This window comes from Capricornis sumatraensis, chromosome 3 (genome assembly GCF_032405125.1).
Source record: "Capricornis sumatraensis isolate serow.1 chromosome 3, serow.2, whole genome shotgun sequence".
Taxonomy (NCBI): Eukaryota; Metazoa; Chordata; class Mammalia; order Artiodactyla; family Bovidae; genus Capricornis; species Capricornis sumatraensis.
Genome location: NC_091071.1, coordinates 83,838,119 through 83,858,784, shown reverse-complemented (window position 1 = coordinate 83,858,784; position 20,666 = coordinate 83,838,119). Strand labels below are relative to the sequence as shown.

Genomic DNA, 20,666 nt, shown 5'->3' with positions numbered 1-20,666 from the left:
TGTTTACCTCACTTGCAGGTGAAAGCCTTTCTTCAGGACACAGACATTTTCTATAGTAAGAAAAATGACAGAAAGTTAAAAAAAAAAAGAATCAAAAGAGCTCATCTATGTAACTGTAAGCTACACACAATTCAAGTACAGAGTCAAGACGGTTAAGTCGCTTGGACTAACAAAGAAGCCTTTAGACACGGCCATTCTGCTGTCCAGTCTCAGTGACAAATGGTCTCTTTAACTCTTGTGTTTATCCCTGACAGCTTCAAGCCATCTGCAGTGCAATCATAATCATGTAGGACTCGGAATGTGAAAAAATAGAACAGGAGCTCACTCTTTTTGAGCCACCAGTGCTTAAATATGCGGGGAGTCTGCAAGAGGATTGACATCACTGAATAGAGAGCCACATCCAGCAGAAAAGACATCCACAATCCAGCAGTTTGTGCTTTGCAGTTCTATTGAAGCCTGCGACGGGTCAGGACAGTGAAGGAAATGGGCTTGATTACGTTAAAATAAAAAGGAAAGGAAAACTGTCAGGAGACAAAATGTTAAGCTAATTACTTGTATTCACATTGTGGGTGCCAGTGCCACTCTTTAAATAAGATCAATTTCGGGCTTGTCCTTTATCTCTAATTTCCTCTCTGATTTTCAAGAGTGCTTGTCTTGCAGGATCCTTTTTGCTGGATATTTTTTTTTAATGGGATACCTCTGGAATTAGGAATGTCCAGTACAAATGCAGGTGCATTGAGCTGATTTAGAAATTTATTGTGAATGTTTTTTCTCCCTGCAAGCAAAGGTAATGACCATTCCTGCTAGTCCTATGTCTATCACCTTTGTTAGCTTCCAGGCTAAATATATTTAAAGAAAGGCACCTGTGCTATGAATGGTCACAATCATTTGGAAATGGGGAAAGAGCAAGTTCTTCACCTTTTTTTCAAGTTTGAGGTAAAATTTACTTCTTGAAAGGAATGTGAGCATCATGTTTTGTTCCTTTCATTTTAACTAATTCTCACTAAATAAAATATTGATAAGGAACAATGAGTTTCTTCAAGAGAAAATCTAATTGTGAAATAAATACAGACCTGAAGTTGGAGAGGTAGTTCACATCTGTGCTGGTAAACTGATTTTTCTTCCTCTTTCATTTTTGTGATCTGGAATACCTTGTTATGTACGTGTTATCTTTTACTGTCAAAGACGGATGTGAAGGGAATTAGAGTTTATTGTTTAGATCACGTTTTCTTCGTAAGATTCATTTGTGAAAACATGTTTGACTCACTCAATATTGCTCTACGTAAAAATTCTGAGAAACTATTTTGAGCTTTTTTTGCAATCTGTTTGAGAAACTCAAGTAACTTAATTCTGTTAGTGCTAAAAGTTTACAAATTGCTTTCATAGAAATCATCTTATTTTATCTTTGTGAAAACCCAGTGAGGTGGGTAAGTATCTCTTATTACATTTTACTTGGGATATCAGAAAGTTAATGTGGCTGTAAAGGTATGTAAACCCAGGGTTCTAATTCTTAATTTTTGTGTTCTTTTACTTTTCCTCATGTGTGAGCTCATATAACCTATTTCCCTACCTTGCTTAAAAGCAAAAGGGGTGGAAAGCTGGGACCCTCAAAACCTCCAAATAGCATGTGGAACTTACAACTGTATAGAAAAACAGTTTTAAAAATGAAATGAAACTTCGGCCTTCCTGTTCATTCATATGAAGACAGGTTTAAACTTGCACCGTTATCTTAGTGGAAGTACATTTCATAAGAAACCCCATTTCATGAGGCAAAACCAGTTTTGAACTTTCTCAACCCCTCCTACATCAGTGTACTTCAAAGTGACAAGGAAAACTTTCCATTAATGTTCTCCTTCTGTCACAGTCAAGCTGACATTTATCTCTCCTACATCCAGTGACACCTTACCATTGTATTTATCAGGATTCATACTGAAGCTGACTAATGTTCCAGTGGCAGTATCCGAGGAGCACATAGATGGCAAAAGAAATTGTATAGGTCTGCCACCAAACACAAACAGCCTTACCAGGTAAGCCTGGCTGGTCAGCCTCGTTGTGTTAGACCACATTTTCTTAATCCCCCTTTGAACCTAAGGAATTTGCTTACTACTACCTGTAGAAGAATATGTCCTCGTGCAAATTTTTCTTGGCCAAAATGTACAAGTCCTTATTATGGTAAGAGAGAACCCGTTCCCAACAGCCATTCATGTCTTTCTGCATGAATGTGTTCATTGACCTTTGAGGCCAGCAACATAATTTTATATGTGTATGGGGGTTGGGGGAAAGGATGTCATTTCTTCCAGGATAAAATAAGAAAAAAAAATCAGTAACGTTGCTGCTGTTTACATATGGGAAGAGAAAGAAACACATTTTTCCTGTCTTTGGATGCTGACACAGACACATACCATAGATTTACAGTAACTTGTGTGGCTGTTTCATTTTCACATAGAAGTAGAATTCAAGCAAGATTCAAATGACATTTTCCAACATGATGCTCAAGTTTTAAATAATAATGGTTCTTAGCTTTTTTTTTCTTGTATCAAATGAGCCCAAAATGATTCAAGTAGGTATTGCTACTGTGATTTAATCAGTTGGTCAAAAAAGGAATGCTTATACTACTGGCAAAAATCTGAAAAATGTATTTTCACCTTTTCAAAAAATTTCCTGGTACATCTGGATCCTGGCTGGAAAAACAAGAGATATTAATATGTCATTAGTGGTTATTGTCTGAGGTTTCTTTCAAGAAATCTTTAATAATGAAAAAATATCTTATTCATACTCTGATTTTTTTCTTATTCCTTAACATGCTTTCATTTCCTGATTTTTAAAATGTCTTCAAACATTTCATAAATACCTAAATGTTTTGTATATCTGTTATTTTTGGTCATAGTCCTTCCTAAAGTTAGCTGTTTTCACATTCTCTGTGTGGCTTCTCACTATTTTTATTAATATTAATTTGATCTCTGGCTTAAGGGACTAGTTTGAATAACAATTTACACCAGGTGAAGGAACATGAATGAACTTCCTAAAGTAAGCAGATACTCACTGCAAAGTTGTTGAAGCTAGAGAATGATTTATTTACTTGTGAAGTTGCAGACTTTTTGATCCTTGATGGAACGGAGCTGCAATGGTTTTCAAACAATTTACATAGATAGTCCCCTCACCAGCATGGGTTATATTCTGAGAGTTCATTTGTAAGTCACTTGTGTGGAACTCAGAATGCATTTTTGTGCAACAACAATATCATAATGGTGAGAGGAGCTCAGGCCAAATCCCCTTCCCACTCCCCAATACACACTGTTGTTGAAACATTGTTTTACATTTTCAGAGAAAACCTACAAAACCTATGGGTGTTTTCATACCAGCAACCAAACAACACAGGGAAATAACGAAATTGAAAATGAGTATTTTGGAAATATTGGTGCTTGAGGAAACAGGTTTAATTAGAAGAGGATGAGGATGTAGGTGGAGACTGGGGTGGAAATTCTGAAGGAGACTCCTGGGCCCTCTCCAGGGCTCTAGCGGTGCCTGGTGTTGGCTGGTAATGGTGTCTCATTTCATTTCACAACTGGAGACGCCCCCTCCCTCTTTATTACAGGTATCATGGATGCTTATGAGCCATAACTGACGCCATTGTTTCTCTCTGTAGTCACAAATGGAAGAAATTGCTCAGAGCACGAAGGATGATTCTGAGGGGACCATGCAGGATATGGAAGAAGGAGAAAGGGAGTATTGTGTTTGGGAGGGAAAAGCAACACCAACAACAGACCGCAACCACCACCCAGGGTCGCCTAAGGGGAAATTAACGGGTTATAAATGGCCACTGGGAAGGAAAGATGAGCCAGCAGCACTAGCCTGAAAGGAAAGGGTATGTAGTTAAGACACATTCCCATCCTGGACAAGGACTTTCTCTAGAAGATCTAGGGAAGGAGAAAGTTCGGTAACTGGCTGTGTATAGAATGAGTGAGGGATTCTTTCTTTGTGCCTACAAGTTTGGGGCTTCCCTGATGGCTCAGCAGGTAAAAGAATTCACCTTCAAAGCAGAAGACACAGGGGATGTGGGCTCGATCCCTGGGTAGGGATGATCCCCTGGCGGAAGGCATGGCAACACTCCAGTATTCTTGCCTGGGAACTTCCATGGACAGAGGAGCCTGGTGGGCTACAGTTTAAGGGGTCACAAAGAGTTGGACATGACTAAGCACACACACACTTTTAGCCTATTGTTTTTAGGGAGTTAGAATGAATGGAATAAGCTCCCTATATTTGATATGGTCTGTTTTAAAATTTTATGAGACCAGTTACATAGGTATGTATGAGCTCACAAATTATCTGAAAAAAATATATATGCAAATATATATAATTATTTACTTTGTTGTCACTGCCTTCTAGCTCAATTAAGTATGAAAATTTGTCCTTTTTTTTTTTCCATTCTAACTACACTGTGCAAATCAAAGAATTTGTTTCCATGGATTTTTCAAAAGGGTTCTAGTTGAATATTCCTTTAAAATGTGTTCATAAACTTTTAAAATGTTGAAAATCAAATTATTCCATAAGCAGTTTGTAGGCTCTGTGTGTTGTGTGCATTGTTGCTGTTCAGTCTCTCAGTCGTGTCCAACTCTTTGTGACCCCATGGACTACGGCACACCAGGCTTCACTGTCCTTGACTATCTCCCTGAGTTTGCTCAAACTCATGTCCATTGAGTTGATAATGCCACCCAACCATCTCATCCTCTGTAGCCTTCTTCTCCTCCTGCCCTCAATCTTTCCCAGCATCAAGGTCTTTTCCGGTGAGCCAGCTCTTCGTACCAGGTGACCAAAGGATTTGAGCTTCAGCTTCAGCATCAGTCCTTCCAATGAATATTCAGTGTTGATTTCCTTTAGGATTGACTGGTTGTGTGTATGTGGAGGTATATAAAAATAGAACTGATCCTTGGAACGATATATGCATTTGAACAGAATTCTTAGCTGTAGATATACAAAGCCAATAGTCCCATTTTATTGTTTCATTCATTGATCACTTTTGAAATTCTAGAATTAATTTCCTACTAAAAATTTTGAACACTTTTGATGGCGTGCTGTGTAATATGTACTATGTGAATAACTCTTCCCAAGAATCCTGTGAAATGGGTTTTTAATAAACCCCATGTTTCAAATGAGAAAACAGAGACATGAGATGTTATATAATCTTTCCAAGATCACACCTCCCAGTAACTGGTGAGGGAATTTAAGCACAAATCTTCTTCATTCAAAATCCACTGCTCCTTACAATGATGTCAAATGTGCTTAAAAATAGACTCTAATGTAGAGAATAGTTAGCATGTAAAAAAAAAGCCAAATTTTCTTACTTAATCTAGGTGTGGTTAGTTTGACACTGCCTGCTGTAGTAATAGCAGCTTCCCAGGTTGCTCAGTGATAAAGAATCCGCCTGCCAATGCAGAAGAAGTAGGTTCAACCCCTGAGTTGGGAAGATCTACTGGGGAAGGAAATGGCAACCCATTCTAGTACTCTTGCCTGGGAAATCCCATGGACAGAGGACCCTGGTGGGCTACAGTCCATGAGTTTACAAAACTGTCAGACATGACTCAGCAACTAAACAACAACAACTTCAACAGTGAACTCTGAGGGCAGTGACTGCAAATCAAATGGTCCCATCCCCCATGGATTGATGAGTCATTTTGCTCCTTTTGTGATGAGATGTCCGCCAGCTAACTCAGAAAAGCAGCACCTCTGGTCAGAAGGACCACAACCTCAAGGAGAGCTTTATACAATCATTACCACAACTGAAAAAACATCAGATTATTCTTATGATGGCCAGTTTCACCTTTCCACAGAGAAAAAAACTGCACTTTTGTGAGATTAGAGATTTTGTTGAGCAATAGAGTTCCATAGTATTAAATAGTCACCAAGCTGTTTTTTTTTTTCCTCCCAAGCTTGTTTTTAATGTTTGGCTTCTTTCAGTCTCGGCAGGACACTATGTCATATTGATAAACTTCCAGTTTACCATGACCTACTAAACATGTATGTTCTCCCTGGTCTTTCACAGGACACTCCTCCCATCTGAATAAATGCATAGAAGTAGAGAAAGACATAATCTCCTAATGGAGAAGAGATTTTGAGGCATGAGTCAGACATAAACAGGTGATTTCAATAAACTTTTGAGAGACATAAATAGGAACACTGAAGCCCAGAACACTCTGCAGCAGAGCTAAATAGAAGCTGGAGGCCAGTCTCCTCTCAACAGAATTAATGGAAAAACCTGAATGAAGAGTTAGTACTTAATGGAGACCAGTCTGAGATTCAGGGATGAAAACAGAATGAGAAATTAAAGCCTCTATAAAGGCCAAATGCAGCAATGGCGCTATAGGTAGCCAATATTTATCTCCAGGTAGAAAATTGATAGATCTTCTCTGAAGATATGGCCTAAAATACCTGTAGAAAACTAAGTCTTTGGAGCAGTGAAGCTCTTCCCTTTCCTGAACTCAAGATATTTCAAAAAGATTCAGGTTCCTACCTGAGATAACCTGTCCAGCCCACTCCACGTGGAGCTCCTGATTGGAATTCTCACCCAGAGGTAAGCCTGATGGAAAAACAAACACCAGGGGCCTTATAACACAGGTAATCTACACTAGCTGCTAATATCTTTGCTCTTTAGTATAAATCATCATTTTTTTGGTAACACTTGAGAGAGAGGGAAGTAAACAAATAGGAAAATGTGTACAGAAGGCAAGAGGTTATCCAGGCAAGAGCAAGGAGCTGCAGCACTACTCAGAGTGGTCCACAGCCTGACTGTTGGTATCGAAGTAGTTGTTACTGGTCCTTGCAAGGTAAGAAGTCTGTGCCAGAATCTAAACCAGCTATGGTGTTAAGCATCATCCTCTTGAGGTAACTGCTTGTTTTCAACTTTCTTTTTTTTTCTTTAATTTTCATAACAAGATCTTCTCAGTGAAAAAAGAAGAGCACTCATTTAATTTGTAATGCAAAATCTTTAACTCATCACAGACTGTTATTTTTGAATAATACATATAACTTTCTTAGACTTTTGAGAAAATATAGTATCCATGAAACAAGTTTAAAACCCAAGATATTATAAAAGATAATTAGAGAATAAGACAAGAATGTATGAATTAACAATCATGAAAAATTGAAATATTTGAATATAAAGACAAGAGAAATAAGAAGATAAAGAGACAAAAATTATAGAAAAATAAATAAAAAAGAAGCCAGCATTCCATGAGGTCCAACATTTCACTAAGTGCTCTGAAAAATAAACTAGTGAAAGATGACAAAGGGAAATTATTGAAGATTTTAAAAAGGAGAATTTTCCATAGGTAGTAAAGAATAAGTTTCTGATTAAAAGTATACTTAATATTCAATGCGATGAATTTTAAAAATCCATTCCACATGTGAACACAAAACTGACATTTTAGTGAATAAATAGAAAATCTTAAAATCTTCCAGAGGGAAAAACAGAAGGAACAAGGAATATCCAAATGAATTATCAAATACTGCAATGTTCTCAGTCTTCTGACTATACTGAAAAAATATATATGCTTATAGACATATACGTAAATGTATTCAAGATATAGTTCTATAACCAATTAAACTTTTCATTACATGCTGCTGCTGCTAAGTCGTTTCAGTCGTGACCGACTTTGTGCGACCCATAGACGGCAGCCTGGCAGGCTCCCCCGTCCCTGGGATTCTCCAGGCAAGAACACTGGAGTGGGTTGCCATTTCCTTCTCCAATGCATGAAAGTGAAAAGTGAAAGTGAAGTCGCTCAGTCATGTCTGACTCTTACATGAGGACAGTATAAAAACACAGTCACATATGTAAGAATTCAAGAAGTTTACTTCACATACATACCTTCCAAATGATGCTACTTAAAAGATATGCTGAAGCAAAATGTGTCCTGTAATAGAGAGAAAGAGATGAGAATCAATCCTCCAGTATGTAGTTTAGCTCAATCAGGCAAAGAAAGGAGGTTTGAGAATATTAATTCTGCTCAATCCCACTAACAATCAATCATAGCTGGAGCCAGAGGACAGAAGACTCTGAGAAGAGTCTTCATGGAAAGGGCAGACTCAGTAAATTAGACATTTTCTTTTAAAGAACCTGAAAAAAATTTGGCTAGAAAAAAAAAAAAAGAAAAATAGTGTCTTTTTGAAGAAGAAAATAAATTCCAGAAGAAAATATCTTCAAACACATCATGATCAAAATATTAAACAACTAAAAATATGATTATTTAAATCCATAATTATATCCTAAGAAAATAGAATCCATTTTTGTTGTTGTTTTTATTGTTGATATTAAGAACATTTTCCATCAAGTTTTCCAGAGGTCATAAGAGTTGAACAAGAGATAAAATTATATTTCTAGCATATTAATTGGCACAGCAGTGACAAAATTACACAAAACCTTAATAATTTAATGCTTTATAGTGTTTTCCAGTTTGTAGAATCAATCCATGGCCAGAGTTTGGAAGACAGCTTTTGCATGTAGAACAGAATTTAAATGTTAACAGGGTTAAAAGAAGGCTAGGGAAAGCAGGAGAAGAAGTGGACTATGAGGAGCTAATGTCTTTATCTGACAAAGCAGAGAACAAAGTGATGTTGTTGAAAGTGATGTACAGACTTCAGGCCACAGCAGTATAAGCTCATGTTTGAAATATCCCCTTCTATTCAAATCACACAGCAATTCTTGACAACATGATTATATGATCTGCTCCCATAAACCTCCCTGGAAAAGTCTAGTCTCCTTGGACTTCGGGGGAGGGTGGGAGTGATCTAATCATCAAGTTGCTACAGTTGTTCCTATCCTGAACTGTGATAGGCAGGATAATGTACTCCGCCAAAGATACCAATGTTCTAATCCCCAGAATCTATGAATATGTTACCTTACATGACAAAATGTAATTTGCAAATGTGATTAAGTTAAGAATATTGAGATAAGAAGATTATCCTGGATTATCCCATGGTCCCAATGTAATCACAAAAGAGATTCCCTTTAAGAGGGAGGCAGGAGGGTTAGAGTCAGAAGGAGAGATTTGAAGATGCTACATTGCTGGCCTTTGAAAAAGGATGGAAGGCCAAAGAATTCAGGTGGCTCTTAGAAACTGGGAGAATTACAGAACAAAATTCTCCATTAGAGTCTCCAAAGGAACACAGGCATCCTGAAACTTGATTTTATCCCAGTGAAACTCATTTTGGGTTTTTGATCTCCAGAACTACAGCATAATAAATTTGGGTTGTGTTATGGCACTTAGTTTGTGGAATTTGTTACATCATCAATAGGAAACTAATACATCAGCCAAATTACACAGCTCCTCAAGAAAACAGGGCTTCCCTGATAGCTCAGTTGGTGAAGAATCTGTCTGCAATGCAGGAGACTCTGGTTCCATTCCTGGGTTAGGAAGATACTCTGGAGAAGGGATAGGCTACCCATTCCAGTATTCTCCTGCTTCCCTTATGGCTCAGCTGGTAAAGAATCCGCCTGCAGTGAGGGAGCCCTGGGTTCGATCCCTGGGTTGGGAAGATCCCCTGGAGAAGGGAAAGGCTACCCACTCCAGTATTCTGGCCTGGAGAATTCCATGGACTGTGTAGTCTGTGAGGTAGCAGAGAGTCGAACATGACTGAGCGACTTTCACTTTCCTCAAGAAAATGGATTTCTTGCATTTCTCTGTACAGTTATTTTCAGGTATTGTGGTCAAAATATAGTAGAATCCAGTCAATGTGAACAGGAAACTATACTAAGTTTATCTACTCAATATTTCTGAGCAGCTTTTCAGTCCTAGCCATGCTTTAGAAGCATCTGAGGTGCTCTAAAAATATTAAATGCCAGGCTATACAGTAGAAAAATTAAATAAGAATCTCTGGAAGTCTTGCTGCTGCTGCTGCTGCTAAGTCGCTTCAGTCGTGTCCAATTCTGTGTGACCCCATAGATAGAAACCCACCAGGCTCCCCCGTCCCTGGGATTCTCCAGGCAAGAACACTGGAGTCAGTTGCCATTTCCTTCTCCAATGAATGAAAGTGAAAAGTGAAAGTGAAGTCGCTCAGTCGTGTCCGACTCTTAGCGACTCCATGGACTGCAGCCCACCAGGCTCCTCCATCCATGTGATTTTCCAGGCAAGAGGACTGGAGTGGGTTGCCATTGCCTTCTCCATCTGGAAGTCTTAGGCATTAATATTTTGTAAAAGGTCTAGATGATTTTATTGTGAAGTTAAGAGTTGAAAATCAGTAGTCTACATTCATTCCAGAAGGTCATTGAGAGACACAAGAGGTGGTGCTATACACAAAACATCTAAAACTTGCAGGGCCTGTATAAGACCTTAGTAATAACTCATATTCTTTTTGTTCACCTCTAGGTGATAGGTTTTTCTGCCTATAACTGCTACATACTTTATTGTCATGTAATTCCTTCCGTATAATATAATTACAAAAATTTGAAAAAATTTTGTCCAGATGTCCAGGAATGCTGAATGGACAGTTCTAAAATCTTATCTCAATTTGATTAATGCCTACTGAGATCTTATCTCTCTTTACTCCTTATGTTGAAGAATGAACAATAGTTTGCTGGCTTCTCTGTCTAGAATTAGACTCTATTCATGTGTACATTTTCAAATATTGTTAATAAAAATAATAAGCTAATTTGAAAAAGAATTTACAAACATATTTATAATCCCAAAGAGATAAAAGATTAAATTATATCTACTAAGATAAAAACTAAGAAATTTTGAAACAAAACCAATCAATTAATTAAAATAATTCTTAAAAAGTTAAAAGGACAATATTGGACAGATAAGAAAGAACCAATTAGAAATGCTGGTAATTAATACAAAATTGGGTTGAATATCTCAAAGGAAGGAATTAACACATAGATGGATTACACAGATACGAAGAGAGAATTATTCATCAGGAGACTGCACTAAGCAGGTCATCTAGATTGCAAAACAGAGTAACTAAATTTTTAAAAGTATTAAAGAACAATTAAAAAAAACTAACAAACATAGGAACAGAGCGAGAAGTTCCAAGGTTCATTCAACAATAAAGTGAGAAGAGAATAGAGCAAATATTAATAACTAGGAAGAAATACTGATATTATTATATGGTAAGTCCTTTCAAGAATTGGGAAAAGATAATGTATACAGGTCCTGAACAAGACAGAGATAAATATCTATCTAGACATATTATAATAAAACTGCAGAGCATCTGCCATAAAAAGAAAATTTTATTATTTACCAGAAAGGTGACAAATTACCTATAAAAGAGTGAAACAAAAGTAGCCTCCTCACTAGCAAAAATGGTTGCTGGAAAACAAAGTAATGCTATTTTCAAAATGCTGTTATTCCTAGAAATTAATTATTCCTAGAAATCGATTATTCCTAGAAATCATTATAAGCCACACTATTAATCAAGAGTGGGGACAAAGTAAGTGAATTTTTAGATACACAGAAAATAATAGCTCATACGCCTTCCCCAAAAGAATTACAGAGGGCTGTGTTTTACAAGAAGAATATAATGACAGGCAAGGAGTGATTACAAAGTGAATGGTCACTACAGAAATTGGAAATTTTTATCAATAAACTTAACTAATTATGTTTATAATAGTTATATTCTGAAAATGGAAGATGCAATTAAAATGTAAGAATTTAATGGGGAGGAAGGGTGGAGGTACAAATAAGCTTATTTTTTTTTATCAAAAGGTAAAATTAAGGAGTATCTTGGCATTTTTATAAGACCAAATAGGTATTTCTGAAAGTGTAGGGAACAAGAAATATAGGTTAAAACACTTTAATTAAACTTAGATATTTAACCAAAGTAAGAGTCAAACAAATTTGAGTACCACATATTGAAAGAGAGATTGAGTAGATAATCCAAACAAATACAAATTCACTAGATTCAAAGGGGTCCCACTATGGAATGTGGGATTGCAGTTTATAGAATGTGGGATGAAAGGGGGTTTTTATATAAACTCTTCCCTACTATTTTGTTATACTGTTTTGGATAAACATTTTAAAAGAATCTGAGTTATTTTGGATAACTTGGAGCACAAGTAAAGTGCTTGTAATAAAAAGTGCTCCATTTGCTAAAATCCAGCACCACTTAACTGTCATTGATGTCAAAGGTATTTGTTTATTGTAAAATTATTCTGCTATTAAATTGGGTAGTACTTGCTTTCATGAGCTATAGTTTGATATTATGAGTAGCAGAATTGTTTCCATTTATTCTAAAAATCTTCTTATCCTGAAAACAGCTGGCTTTTTCTACAACTATATGTGGTTAAAATAACCCTTCCTGTCTAAGTAAGTCTTCTATTAAATTTTACAGAAGAAAGTGAAAGACAAAACCACCCAGATTTTGGACTAAGATATGTGCTTGAAGATGCCAATGGTTTTTAATGAGATTTTCAGACAAAGAACTCTGAACTGAAAAGACTCAATGCCACCTAACTGTAAAGAAAAGTCTCAAGAAAAAAAGTTTTTTTTTTCCTAAATTTAGATTCTATTTTGGGATAGACCAGAGAAGCAATTTGAAAATTTCTGCATTTTTCATAGAAAAACTTTAATGCCATTTTATGGATTGCTTTTTCTCATGTTTATTCTAAATGCTAACATAATGTTTCTTTAAAATTTTATATGTTGCAGAAAGTTTCAGTTCAGTTCAGTTCAGTAGCTCAGTCGTGTATGACTCTTTGTGACCCCATGAATTGCAGCACGCCAGGCCTCCCTGTCCATCACCAACTCCCAGAGTTCACTCAGACTCATGTCCATCAAGCAGTGATGCCATCCCATTTCATCCTCTGTCGTCCCCTTCTCCTCCTGCCCCCAATCCCTCCCAGCATCAGAGTCTTTTCCAATGAGTCAACTCTTCCCATGAGGTGGCCAAAGTACTGGAGTTTCAGCTTTAGCATCATTCCTTCCAAAGAAATCCCAGGGCTGATCTCCTTCAGAATGGACTGGTTGGATCTCCTTGCAGTCCAAGGGACTCTCAAGAGTCTTCTCCAACACCACAGTTCAAAAGCATCAATTCTTTGGTGCTCAGCTTTCTTCACATAGGAAGGGAAAAAATTACCCATGTGTTCAACATAGGATTTCAGTTGCTATGAGTTTTATTGCTGTGTGTATAGCCTTCTATTTTTCTTCTTAATGACCATGCATGGGATTTTGCTTGGTTGCTTTTTATTTCTTTTTACATAGTTGTAATCAAATGGCTATTTGCAAGGCCTCCCCAGACAGCCATTTTGCTTTTTTGCATTTCTTTTCCATGTGGAAAATTCTGAAAGAGCTGGGAATACCAGACCACCCGACCTGCCTCTTGAGAAACCTATATGCAGCTCAGGAAGCAACAGTTAGAACTGGACATGGAACAACAGACTGGTTCCAAATAGGAAAAGGAGTATGTCAAGGCTGTATATTGTCACCCTGCTTATTTAACTTCTATGCAGAGTACATCATGAGAAACGCTGGGCTGGAAGAAGCACAAGCTGGAATCAAGATTGCCAGGAGAAATATCAATAACCTCAGATATGCAGATGAGACCACCCTTATGGCAGAAAGTGAAGAGGAACTAAAAAGCCTCTTGATGAAAGTGAAAGAGGAGAGTGAAAAAGTTGGCTTAAAGCTCAATGTTCTGAAAACGAAGATCATGGCATCTGGTCCCATCACTTCGTGGGAAATAGATGGGGAAACAGTGGAAACAGTGTCAGATTTTATTTTTCTGGGGCTCCAAAATCACTGCAGATGGTGACTGCATCCATGAAATTAAAAGACACTTACTCCTTGGAAGGAAAGTTATGACCAACCTAGATAGTATATTCAAAAGCAGAGACATTACTTTGCCGACTAAGGTCCGTCTAGTCAAGGCTATGGTTTTTCCAGTACTCATGTATGGATGTGAGAGTTGGACTGTGAAGAAGGCTGAGTGCCAAAGAATTGATGCTTCTGAACTGTGATGTTGGAGAAGACTCTTGAGAGTCCCCTGGACTGCAAGGAGACCCAACGAGTCCATTCTAAAGAAGATTTGTCCTGGGTGTTCTTTGGAAGGAATGATGCTGAAGCTGAAACTCCAGTACTTTGGCCATCTTATGCGAAGAGTTGACTCATTGGAAAGACCCTGATGCTGGGAGGGATTAGGGGCAGGAGGAGAAGGGGATGACAAAGGATGAGATGGCTGGATGGCATCAGCAACTCGATGGACATGAGTTTGAGTGAACTCCGGCAGTTGGTGATAGACAGGGAGGCCTGGCGTGCTGTGATTCATGGGGTCAGAAAGAGTCAGACGTGACTGAGGGACTGAAATGAACTGAACTGAATCAAATGGCAATCCACTCCAGTATTCTTGTCTGGGAAATCCCATGGACAGAGGAATCTGGCCGGCTTAGTTAACAGGGTCTAAAAAAGTCAACACGAGTTAGTGACTAAACAGTGATAACAAGCAAGCTGCATATATAATTCTGTTCTTTTAAATTAACATTTCAAAAGGTGGTTCATTCTCTTTAAGCCCTTTAGAGAACTACATGTTTTTGATATATAACCATTACATTTATTTGTTCAGGAATGTTTCCAGTCGTATGCCAGTCACTGATTATTTTAAATGCTAGAGTTTTTATTGTTTCTCAGTCACTCAGTTGTGTCTCACTCTGTTACCCTATGGACTACAGCACGCCAGGCTTCCCTGTCCTTCACTGTCACCCCGATCTTGCTCAAATTCATGTTCTTTGAGTCGGAGATGTCATCCAATCATCTCATCCTCTGTCGTCTCCTTCTCCTCCTGTCTTCAGTCTTTCTCAGCATCAGGGTCTTTCCAATGAGTCAGCTCTTCACATCAGGTGACCAAAGAATATTCAGGACTGATTTCCTTTAGGATTGACTTATTTGATCTCCTTGCAGTCCAAGGGGCTTACTTTCAAGAGGGCTAGAGAGAAAGAAAAATATTTTCCTTCTTGGATTTTACACTCTAATGGGGAGAAACTCACATGGAAGATAGTAAGTAGTACTTTATAAAGTATATTAGAACATGGTATGAACTGTGGGAGATGTGTATATGAATAAGAGAGATGACAGGTGCTGGAACAAAGTTCCAATGCAGGTAGGGAAGGAGGGCCTGAGAGATGACATTTAAATAAAGATGTGAAATTGGCAGGAGTGATGATCTATGTTGATTTCTGAAAGAAGAATGTCCAGGCAGGGTGAGCAGCCAGTGTAAAGGCCTTGAGATGGGAGAATGCCTGGTCCACACAATGAAGGACAAGGGAGCCAGAAGGGGTGGTCAGGGTGTAGGGGAGTAGAAGAGCTTAGTGCAATTGGTAGGAGAGGTCAGGTCACATAAGATTCAAAGCATTAAGTTCTTTGACTCTTATTCTAAGAGAAATGGGGAGCCAAACACACGGAAATTAGTTTCTGTGGAAATTTGAGCAATCAATTTAATATATAAAAACCTAACTGGTAAGTGGAGAAAAAAACTATACGCTACATTGTAAAGAGGAAGTTTTCAGGTCATTTCAGGAAGGACTAAATGACCTTTCAATCTTTTGCTTCTAAAATTGGACCTTGTATAGCAATATTCTAGTCAAAAATGCTTTTGGGAGAAAAATGTAATATGATGGGCTTGTCACTGAGTTATGACACAGAAGGATATTTAATCTGCCCTTGGTTTAATCTTGAGAAACTTGGTGCCAGGGCATTCTGACTATGGTCTCTGTTGTGGAATTCTCTGCTCAGGTTGTCTTTTCATTTAAAATTAATTGAAAAAGTATCTATCTGCTGCTGTTTTCAACCACCTGAAAATGCATAAAGGTTGAGTAGTCTTCATGGTGTTTTTGGACTTCTCTTATCATCCTGTGTATTTTGTTGATGGGAGAACAGAGCAGTAAGATCAGCTGGGTTTTGGTTTTATCATTAAAGAGGGTAGTCATACAACTCTTACTTTGCTATGCTTTTGACTGTATGAATGTTATTTGGGATAAACAAATACATGCAAAAATCTACATGAATATATTGTTGTTGTTCAGTTGTCTGACTCTTGGTGACCCCATGGATTGCAGCACGCTGGGCTTCCATGTCCTTCACTATCTCCCAGAGTTTGTTGAAACTCATGTCCATTGAGTCAATGATGTGATCCAACCATCTCATCCTTTGCCACCACCTTCTCCTTCTGCCCTTAATCTTTCCCAGCATCAGGGTCTTTTCCAATGGATCGGCTCTTCCAATCATGTGCCCAGAGTATTGTGTTAATACTAGTAAAAAGGATACCCATAATCCATTCTATTTTTTATCACTGATGTGATAGTCACTCCCTTAATATTTATTGAATGCTTATTCTGTGTCTGAGGCTGTTTAGGTATTGCAGACACAAAAGTGAAAACCAACATAGTTCTGGCCTTCGTTGAGTTTAAATTAGCAAGTCCGTGCCGCGTGTTCAGTGCTATGATGGTAGGAGTAGAACATGCTCCAGGAGCAGAGAGGGGCTTCTCATCCCAGATCAACGTGCAGTGTCGTCCGGGCAGGCTTCAACTGCTTAAAGCACAGGTGCATGCGCAAAAAAATACCAGCGTGGCATTTGCCTTTTGAAACACCTAAAGTGGAATGTCCATGGGAGCACTTCCTAGTAAGCACGTCTTTGTAACTAGAGAAATGAGTCTACTCCTCATTCTAAAGAGATAAGCAGGGGATGTCCTTGATTCAAATGTATACTATCATGTAAGACTTGAATCGCCAGTCTATGTCTGACGCAGGATACAGCATGCTTGGAGCTGGTGCATGGGGATGACCCACAGAGATGTTATGGGGAGGGAGGTGGGGGGGGGTTCATGTTTGGGAACACATGTAAGAATTAAAGATTTTAAAATTAAAAAAATATATATATATAAAAAAAATTTAAAGAAAGTGAACAGATATTTATTATTTCCGCACACTTGGAGCTTTCAGATGATCTATTCTTTCACTTCATTAGGAGCTTTCTACTCCTAGCAGAGTTCTAACCTGGGATATAATTGTAGTAGATATTACCAGATTTTTAGCTAGCTTGAGGTCAAGAAAAGAACTGACTTCACCATCTTGGATACAAGCAATTTGTACTGTGCTGTACAGATACAGAGACCCAATGGGTAACAGCCAAGAGACTGTTTGAATGGAAGCCTTAAAGTTTCACAGAAAAAAAAAATCAAATGCCTCAAATAAACGCATTGAACAAACTGGGATTGGGATTGTCAATACAGATGTCACACCAACAGCAGAGGACAAGCCTCTGTTTCCCTTTCCTTGTATGCATTTTATAGATTAGATGTCAGTCCCACTGTGTGATATAAGAGCATTAGTGGTGATTTTTTGCTATGTACTTTATCTGCAACTGTAATCTTATGTTTTCCAATGAGTGATCCTGTTTTAACAATCACTTTTTCCCCATCAAAACCCAACAGTTATCTCTTGTGTTTTGTTGAGTAGGAGTTTGGATTTTGTTTCAGCAAACTAAAAAAATAGAAACATTAACTCTCATCCCCTGGAGGAGAGAGAATGAGTCAAATATCAGGATGAAGACCCCATCTTTGCCATGCTGAAAGGAGTTGGAATAGGTCTTTTCTTTGAATAGAAATCCCTCTACTTGCTACAAACAAATGTAAAAGGTCTGTGAAAGCTTCCAGCAGAAAGTGACATCTGACCCCTGAATTATGGGAGGAGTAGTGGTGGGAGGGAATTTTAGGGAGACAACGCCCTTTGTTATCTGAAGCCAGAGAAGATGAAATCTATAAAGAAATGAAGAGGTTCACTTTCAGTACGTGTTGAGTGAAGAATATGAGAGTACAATATGTACGAATGCACTGAGAAGGGCTGCGTGACTGTTTGTAGAATCAATGACTGATACATATGTAGGCTTGTCCTGGAGAGTTGCAACTTATTTTAGCTGTGATTATGAAAACATTGTGATTTTCAAAACAACTGGCAGAACTCAAAACAACCATTTTCTTGGAGAAGAGAATGAGACCCAAACTTTAATTTTTGAACAGAACCTAAAGTTCCCAGGACCTTGACTTTCCTGGAAAGTGAAAGAAAGTGAAAGTGAAGTCGCTCAGTCGTGTCTGACTCTTTGCAACTCCATGGACTGTACCCTACCACCCTTCTCTGTCCATGGGATTTTCCAGGCAAAAGTACTGGAATGGGTTCCCATTTCCTTCCCCAGAGGATCTTTCCAACCCAGGGATCGAACCTGGGTCTCCTGCATTGTAGGCAGACACTTTACCATCTGAGCCACCAGGGAAGTCACTGACTTTCCTGGAATATCACTATAAATAAAAAAGATAAATCTGACTTATAACCTTCCAAATGTATTTCAAAGACACTTTATGTGAGGAGATCTACATGCCAAAATGTTAAAAATATGATGACCTAAGAAAAGTCTTCACACACACATTATTTAAAATAAAAAGTTCTTAAATTTATAGTAAACAAAATCCATTTGTAATACATTATTAGATGATACATTATTCTTCTTGACTTTATTTTTCTCATATGTTACATTTTCTGGAATCAGATTAATTTAACCTTCATATATTTTGAAGTATTTTGAAATCATATACCAGGTCACCTCATACTGAATTTTTTTTTTTTTTTACTGAGAATATCATCTTAACATTTTCAGTGGAATGCACATTCCAGACAGTTAGCATCATTTCTATTTCTCTATTCAGTGCCCCTAGCTTGCCAGTAATTTGTGAATATATGATAGTCACTTGGAATAAAGAAGGCTGCATTTGACGTTAGGCTGGAGGGGTGGTGTCTCCATAATACCAAAGTTTCTGATACATGGTTTTAGTTATTTCACATAGTGTTGTGAGGTGGAAAAAAATGTGAGCTCTAGAGACCCAGATCTAAGCCTGAAACTTAACTCTTCATTTAAAACTAAAAACTGAAGAATATTAATTGCCCACTCCAAATCTGTTTTCTAATATGCAGTGGGAGTAAGGCCATTGTTCTAAGGTTGTTTTAAATACCGAAAATATAATAAATGTATACAGAGTGTCTACAATATGGATGAGGCTTAATAGTTGTGAATGATAGTTGTGACTATAATAATAATGATCATAGTATTAACATAAACCAATAGTAAGCATTTATGGAGACTGAGGAAGAAGTTAGATAACTTAAATAAATATCTTTTAAAGAGATAATGCGATGCTTTCTTTTGAATAATTTAAATGGAGTGAAGTCATCAAGTCAAATATTACGTATCATAAAATAAAAATTCAAATGCTTGTTATATATAAGTAGTTGCTGGGTATATAAAGGATAGAACTATAATTTTAAGGGTTTTAGTATTTCTATAAAACCTAAAATATAGTTTTATTGCATATTTGTTTCTGGAATTTCTACCTTGTTACATTGTGTTATTAAGTTCAAAAGTATCTTATACCTGCACTTTTACTTTCATTGATTGAAGATTATAAAATGACATGTCAGTAAGCATAATAAAAATGAGTATACTCTATTCTTGATACGATGAAGCTTATTCATTTCTAATAATATACAATGTTATTCTAGTATACACAGTGTAAAGTAAAGCTACATAATGACTATAACATTAGCAGTCCTCAGTGATCATTGCTTACTTCAACAAACTATGGCCCCTGGGCCAAAATGTTATGCAGCTTATTTTTGTAAACAAAGTTTTATTGAAACAAAGACACATTTATTTATTTAAGTACTTTCTATAGTATCCTTCATGAGGGCTTCCCAGGTGGTGCCCTGATAGAGAGTTCGCCTGCCAGTGCAGGAGACACAAGAGACATGGGTTTGATCCCTGAGTCAGGAAGATCCCCTAGAGGAGGAAATGGCAACCTACTCCAGTATCCTTGCCTGGGAAATCCTAAGGCTGGAGGAGCCTGGCAGGCTACAGTCCACAGAATCACAGAGAATGGGACATGACTGAGAATGCATTCACATACTATCTTTCATGATGTAACAGAGTTGCACCAGAGACCACATGAGTCTCAAAGTCTTAAGTACTACCTGCCCCTTTACAGAAAAAGTTTACTAATCTCTGGCCTAAGTCCATTATTTCATGAAAATGGTCCTTTTAGTTATGTCTTTCCTTCTTTAATTATTAACTGGACTATTTCAATAAAGAAAATTTGTTCTTATCGACTATTTTGGCACTCTGAACTGTAAATTGCATAAAAGAAGCAGAATAAGAATAACTAGAAAATCTGGTAGCTTCAAAAATAAGTTGGTTTCCTGGCTTCTTCCAGAGGCCAATGATGAGTTGTGGGGGTTTTTTTTTTTAACTAATATTAGTATCATTTCACTGATTTAAATATTTTAGATGTATTGTATTTCAGTTCCTTGCATGGTGCATGTTTACTGACTGAAACTAAAGTGTCCCAGTTTGGACTATTAAAAATGTTAAATAGGCTTCCAACTGACTTTATTATTACTCTAGTTGTCTGTTTCTTTCTTTGGTGTGACAAATTATTTCAGGATAATAATTATATATCATACCCAAGGTGTGGAATCTGCCATTTCCCCCAAGGATTCTTATGTTCTTTTAGAGGACAGTGACATTAGAGACCACTATGAGGCTCAGAGGATAAAGCATCTGCCTGCAAAGCAGGAGACCTGGGTTTGATCCCTGGGTTAGGAAGATCCCCTGGAGAAGGGAATGGCAACCCACTCCAGTGTTCT

At 37.6% G+C, this 20,666-nt stretch overlaps 1 non-coding gene across 1 annotated transcript; it reads right to left on the bottom strand.

Moving 5' to 3' along the window:
• Nucleotides 1–18,174: 18,174 nt before the first annotated feature.
• On the bottom strand, nucleotides 18,175–18,246 carry TRNAC-ACA (transfer RNA cysteine (anticodon ACA)). Its single transcript has one exon. It is a non-coding gene; the product is annotated as a tRNA-Cys (tRNA).
• Between the last annotated feature and the right edge of the window lie 2,420 nt (nucleotides 18,247–20,666).